This window comes from Rhinolophus ferrumequinum, chromosome 18 (assembly GCF_004115265.2).
Source record: "Rhinolophus ferrumequinum isolate MPI-CBG mRhiFer1 chromosome 18, mRhiFer1_v1.p, whole genome shotgun sequence".
NCBI classification, from domain to species: domain Eukaryota; kingdom Metazoa; phylum Chordata; class Mammalia; order Chiroptera; family Rhinolophidae; genus Rhinolophus; species Rhinolophus ferrumequinum.
In genome coordinates this window covers 49,862,892-49,868,891 of record NC_046301.1, presented here as the reverse complement: position 1 = coordinate 49,868,891, position 6,000 = coordinate 49,862,892, and positions in this window count along the sequence as shown.

Genomic DNA, 6,000 nt, shown 5'->3' with positions numbered 1-6,000 from the left:
ACAAAGGCGTGTAAATATCTTTCAGGTCCATTTTCTTCACTTTCAATTTTTTTTTTTTATTGAGGTGAAATTCACATAACATAAAATTAACCATTTGATAGTGAACAAGTCAGTGACATGAAGTACATTCACAATGTACAACTATCACCTTCATGCTGTAAATATTCCAGAACATTTTCATTTCCGCTTCCCCTCCCCCAGCCCCTGGCCACCACTAATCTGCTTTCTGTCTCTGTGGATTTGCCTGCTGTGGACATGTCATATCAATGGAATCATACATATGGCCTTTTTATGTCTGGCTTATTTCACTCAGTATGTTTTCAAGATTCACCCTGGTGTCATATGTGTCAGCGCTTCGTTCCTTCTCGTGACTGAATAGTATTCCACTGTATAGATGCACCACATTCTCCATTCATCAGGTGATAGACATTTGGGTTGTTCCCACTTTTTGTCTATTATGAGTAAGGCTGCTATGAACTTCATGTACAACTTTTGAGTCCGTATTTTCAATTCTTTGGGATACATATCTAGGAGTGGAATTGCTGGGTCATGTGGTAATTCTATATCTGATTTTTTGGGAAGCCATCTAACCAGATCCATTTTTGAAAGGGTCCACTGAGCTGAAATGAGGGCCGGGGTCTTCTAATTATGCTCCCCCCACCCCTAGGGATACTTCTTTTCCTTCTGACATTTATTTGGAGCCTCTATATGCACAATCTCATTTCCTCCTTCCAGCTCCCACAACAGCTCTCTCTCTCCTGCACACATTCTCTCTCCCCCTGTTCTGAGAACACCGGGCTTCTCCCACCTTCTGCTGGGAGCCAAGCAATAGGCCAGCCGAGGATTGGGATACCCCCTCCCCTTGTCCTTGCAACTCAGACAGAATGCATCTCACCTGGATGGGAAAATCAGCCCCCTCCACAGATGAGGAAACTGAAGCTCAGGGGGGATTTGGAACACCTATCCCACCCCCACCCCCCACCCCCCATTCCTGGCTCTTCAACATCTGTGTAGCTTTGCACATTGACCTTGGGCGAATGGCTGGCTTGTGTTCCCTACACGATGAATGCTTTTCTGGTTGAATTCGGGGTAGAAAACAATCTTAAAGAGAGACAGGCTCTGATAGAAAACTATCTGCAGTACAGTGGGGTGAACGGTGTCCCACTGCCAAAAGGTATGCTCACATCCTAACCTCTCACATCTGTACATGTGAAATCCTTGGAAACTGGGTCTTTACAGATGTAGTTAAGTGAAAGATCTCGAGATAAGATCATCCTGGATTTAGGGCGACCCTAAGTCCAGTGTCAGTTGTCACTAGAAAAGAGAAGTGACATGTGACAACAGGAATGCCGTGTGACAACGGAGGCAGAGATTGGAGCGATGCAACCACAAGCCAAGGAATGCCAAGGGTGGCCGGCAGCCACCAGGAGCAGGGAGAGAGGGCCTGGGATGGATTCTCCTTTAGGACCCCAGAAGGAACCCAGTCTTGACTTCAGACTTCTGGTCTCTGGGACAGTGAGAGAATAAATTTCTGTTGTGTAAAGCCCCCCAGTTTCTGATCATTTGTTACAGCGGCTCCAGGAAATGTATGCATAGAGTCAGGAGCTGGCTGGAAAGGAGAGCTGGGGGCTCTGCACTCTGGGCCCGCGGCTGGATGTGGCAGAGAATGCCCTCTGCAGGTTCCCTGAGTCTGGTAGGGAGTAAGGCGCACCCACAAACAGCCAGGGTGGAGTAAGATACATGTCAAGAGACGCAATTGTTATTGTTATCATTACCATTATTGAGTCATCATTGGCCTCGATGAAATGGGGGCTCATAATCCCCCCCAGTTCCAGCCCGTCCCTCTCTCTCCCATCCCAGTTAATGGAACTCCTTTTCTGCCCAGACTAAAGCCGCCAGATCAAACACAGGACACCCAGTTAAATTTGAATTTCAGAGAGACCAGGAATGACGTTTCCGCCTAAGTATGTCTCCTATAACGGTTTTCCCCTCCCTGTCTTAGCTTAGAGTCCTTGTTGTTTTTACAAATAACCTTTTGATTTGGGAATGACAAATCCTATTGCAGAAAAGTTACAAAGATTAGATGTGGAGGTCTGTATTTTTTTCGCCCAGTTCCCCTGGAAATTAACTTCTTACAGGCATTTGTGGAAAGTGAAAAACTGACATTGGGATGATGTGATTGACGAAACTCCCGAATTTGTCCAGATGTCCCCAGATTTTCCATGAATATCCTCTTTCGGTTCTGGGATCCCACCTTCATCTCAGTCTCCTCTGGTCTGTGATGATTTCTCAGACTTATTTGTTTTTCTCATGACCTTGGCAGAATCATGACGAGCTGGCCAGTATCCCCGCAACACATCTTCATGTCCCCCAGTATGGGTTTGCGTGATGTTTTATTGTGATTAGCCGGGGGTGGGGGAGGTATGGGGTTTGGGGGAGAGGACCACAGAGGTGGGCGTCCTCCATGTCATGTCATACCAGGGTTACCTGCTGTCCTCATGGCTTTTCACTGTGATGGTAATTAATCCTGTGCTTTATGACTGGGGCACTGAAGGAACGTTCCTCAAGCATCTTCAAGAGCCAAAGGGAGGTTTTTGGTTCCTTGAAACCAGAATATGACAATAGCCTGGATCAGGCACTGGGCCAAGTGCCAGGATGTGCCCCCTTCATGGTGCCTTCCTGCTGGAAGAAAAATTTTAACAGGAGAGCCTGGAAACCCCAAAAGTCCTCTTCTCCCCCGACAGTTTCCCAATGTGGACACTTTACAGTCTCAAACACACAGTGAGAAGCAGGCGCTTCTGAGTGGCGTGTCTGAAGCGTGCTTCTCTGACTTTCAGCCTAAAGAACATGAGCATTTTAATGCTCAGAGTTGGTTTAATCTGCACCACAGCTCCATGAGGTTATCTGAGTTATCCGAGAAGAACAGAGGCTCAGAGGGGCTGAGATACCTACTGAAGATCACACAGAAACTCGGGTCTGCTTACATCCACTAACTCCGGTCCCTATTGCAAGAAAACGGCTCTGTGGTTAAGGTGTATCCCCCAGAATATGATCTTAAAAGGCAGGGGGAAGGCAGGCCAGGGTGAGAACTGGGTTACAGGGCCCCATAAGCGGGGTTTTCCACCTTCAGTATCGCTGACATCTGGGGCTGATCATCCTCTGTGTGGCGTGCACGGTAGGATGCTGAGAAGCATCCCTGGTTTCTACCTGCCAGATACAAGTAGCAGCCCTTCCAGTTGTGACAACCAACAATGTGTACAAGTTTTCCCTGTGTGGGAAGACAGTGGGGAGACCCTCTGTCTAACCATGCATAGGAGACCAGGCTGCTCCTTAGATCTGTGATTTGCATTTCCTGCAAACTCCGGGGCCCTGTGGGGGCTTGGTTGGAGGAAGGGAACCTCCCTTTCCTGTCACCCAATGACCAGCATGGAAGATGTTAGATACTTGCAATTTAATAAGTCAGAGCCCCCGTGACCCTGGGGAGCCTTGCACTCAGTGGTCTGTGCTGTTTACCCCAAACAATGACTTATGAACCACAGAAAGAAGACCTGTCATATGCTGGAATGTACAGAGCAAGAAAAACCAGAGGCGCAATCAGCTCCCAGCCTGACTCATGTGTCATTGTGCTGGGAGCTCAGCCCAGGCCTGACTCACAGCCTGCAATGTCACACCTGTGTGCCCGTGGCCCAGAGACAGCGCCCCTCTGAGAAAATATTGGCTGAACCCATGGCTATCAGGCTCGGCTGTGGGCTTGCTTGCACACCTAGGGTGGGAAAGGGCGTGGGACTGTGTTGACCTCGCACACACGGCCCCCCTGGCTGTTTGTAGAAGGGAGGCTGAGTCAGCTGTGGAGGGTGCTGCCAGACAGAGACCCTCGGAGAAAGGAGCAAGGGAGTGGAATTTCAGATATGCACCTCTGGTCCTGTGCATTCATTGTTGTTCTTTTTCTCTTTATAATTGAGGTGAAATTCTTATAACATAAAATTAGCCTGTTTTAGTCTGTTTGGGCTGCTATAATAGACTACCATAGACAGGGTGGCTTATAAACCACAGAGATTGCTTTCTCAAAGTTCTGGAGGCTGGAAGTCCAAGGTCGAGGTGCTGGTGGATTCAGCTCCTGGTGAGGGCCCGCTTCCTGGTTCTAGCTGTGTCCTCAAATGGTGGAAGGGGCAAGGGGGCTTTCTGGGGTCTCTTTAATAAGGGAACTAATGCCATTCATGAGGGCTGCACCTTTGTGACCTAATCACCTTCCAAAAGCCCCACCCCCTAATACCATTGCTCTGGGGTATGAATTTGAGGGGGACACAAGCATTTGGTCTATAACATAACCATTAACCATTTTTAAGTGTACAATTCAGTAGCATTTAGTACATCCACAGTGTGTGCAACCATTACTACCATCTAGTTCCAGAACGTTTTCATCACCCCCCCCCAAAAAAAAAACCCTGTCCCCGTGAGCAGCACCTCCCCATGTCCCCTCCCCCAGCCCCTGACAACCACTAATCCACTTGCAGTCTCTGTGGATTTGCCTGTCCTGGGCATTTCATATAAATGGAATCATACACCATGTGGCCTTTTGTGCCCGACTTTTCTTATTCAGCATGATGTTTTCAGGGTTCATCAATGTTGCAGCGTGTGTCAATTCCTCATTCCTCTTTATGCCTGAGTAATACTCCACCGTATGGATGGACCACATTTTGTTTATCCTTCATCCACTGATGGATGTGTGTGTGTGTGTGTGTGTGTGTGTGTGTGTGTGTGTGTATATATATATATTTGGGTATTATAAATAGTGTTGCTATGAACATATTTGTTTGGACACCTGTTTTCAATTATTTTGAGTCTATACTTAGGAGTGGAACTGCTGGGTCATGTGGTAATTCTATGTTTAATCTTTTGAGGAACTGCCAGAGTGGTTTCCATAGCAACCACATCATTTTTACATTCCCACCAGAAATGCACAAGGGTTCCAATTTCTTCACACTAACACTTGTTATTCCTCCCCCCCCTTTTATTTTTGCCAACCTAGTGGGTTTGATTTGCATCCATTTTTAAGCATTTGCTGTGTGCAGGCTCTGTCCCGAGTATTGGTGGTGGTGGTGAGGGGTTTCTTCTGTCCTGGAAGAATTTTCAGGTTAGGGTGATGGTTCTTAACTTGGGACAATGGGAGTATATGTAGCTTCATAAGGCCGTGAGGGGCATCCGAGTGGACGGGCTGCCTGGAGGCGGTGATGGATAAGGATTCGTTAGGTCAAGAGTCTCATACTATGGCCCGTGGGTTGGCACAAGCCCCCACCTCATTCCCTGCCATTACCCCTGAATGGTTATGAAAGGATTGCTGGTGTGGCCCGTGGGTGGAATTGGGGTGGGGGAGTCCCTTGTCCCCCATTATAAACACAGTCCAATGCCTATTTTCCAAATAAAGACAATGTGCATCAAATAGTGCAAGTCCTTTGTCCCCTGGGCTGTGGGCCTCAATGCCCTGGAGGAGAGAAGCTCCCTGAGACAAGAATGGAGGGACCACATCCATGCAGAAGAGTCATTTGTTCACTTTTGAGGAGTTTTGGAGGTGACTGGCCACTGCCTTTGTCCTCATCAAGTCCAAAGGGGGTCACTTGGAAAGTTTTCCTGAGGGGCTGGCTGCCACCTGTCAGGGCCTTTGTCCAAGCTTATTGATTTGTGGCGACAAGGGGTCTCGTTGCAGGCAACCTGAGGGCCATGTCCCTGTGACTCACTGTGTCTCCGCCACCCAGAGGCTGTGTGCTAAGGGTGGTGGCCCTCAGGGGAGGCTGCATGCATTCGGACAGCTCCCAGACACACCTTGTCCTGGAGTGTGCTGAGTCACCAGGAAAGCCAGCAGTCAGTGGGGACCTGGCTACCTTTGGGCCCAATTTGGGGACCTTGGGCACACTTGCCAAGTGGAGCTTAGGGGGTGTTTAGTGGAATGGCAAGATAAAAGCTGTAACGTGCCTCGTGCACAGGGATCGCTCACCCACAGTA